Consider the following 342-nt stretch of genomic DNA (forward strand, 5'->3'; position numbering starts at 1 on the left):
CCACAGGAAGAAGTGGGGGAGAAGCCCCGGCCCTGAGCCGCCTCACCTTGTCCCCTAGCGCTGCCCGCCAGCACAAGCGCTTCTTGTCCCCTCTCCCGGTGATCATGAGACAATTGCTACCCTGACCGCAACGAGACACTGACACAGTCAGTTGGGGCACGAGGGGGCGCGCTACACCCAGTCACCTGCCAGGGCGGGGCAAGCTGTGGCGGGACAGGAGAGGCACGTGGCTGTCACTTCCTGGGGCTGGGGGCGGGGCGCTCCTGTAGGTAACGACAGAAAGGAAGGAGACGGGCAGACTCTGGCACAGGAAGACCCTGGGAAGAGGGAACTGGGGCAGGG

General features: G+C 65.2%; 1 long non-coding RNA gene across 1 annotated transcript in view; it reads right to left on the minus strand.

Annotated features, from left to right (window-relative positions):
* The window catches only part of LOC116420265, a 13,037-nt gene extending 12,939 nt beyond the window's left edge, over positions 1-98 (minus strand). Inside the window, exon 1 of the long non-coding RNA XR_004230566.1 lies at positions 47-98. This is a non-coding gene — a long non-coding RNA (uncharacterized LOC116420265). The remainder of the gene's footprint in view (positions 1-46) is intronic.
* Between the last annotated feature and the right edge of the window lie 244 nt (positions 99-342).

The sequence above is a fragment of the Sarcophilus harrisii genome, chromosome X (assembly GCF_902635505.1).
Source record: "Sarcophilus harrisii chromosome X, mSarHar1.11, whole genome shotgun sequence".
Lineage (NCBI taxonomy): Eukaryota > Metazoa > Chordata > Mammalia > Dasyuromorphia > Dasyuridae > Sarcophilus > Sarcophilus harrisii.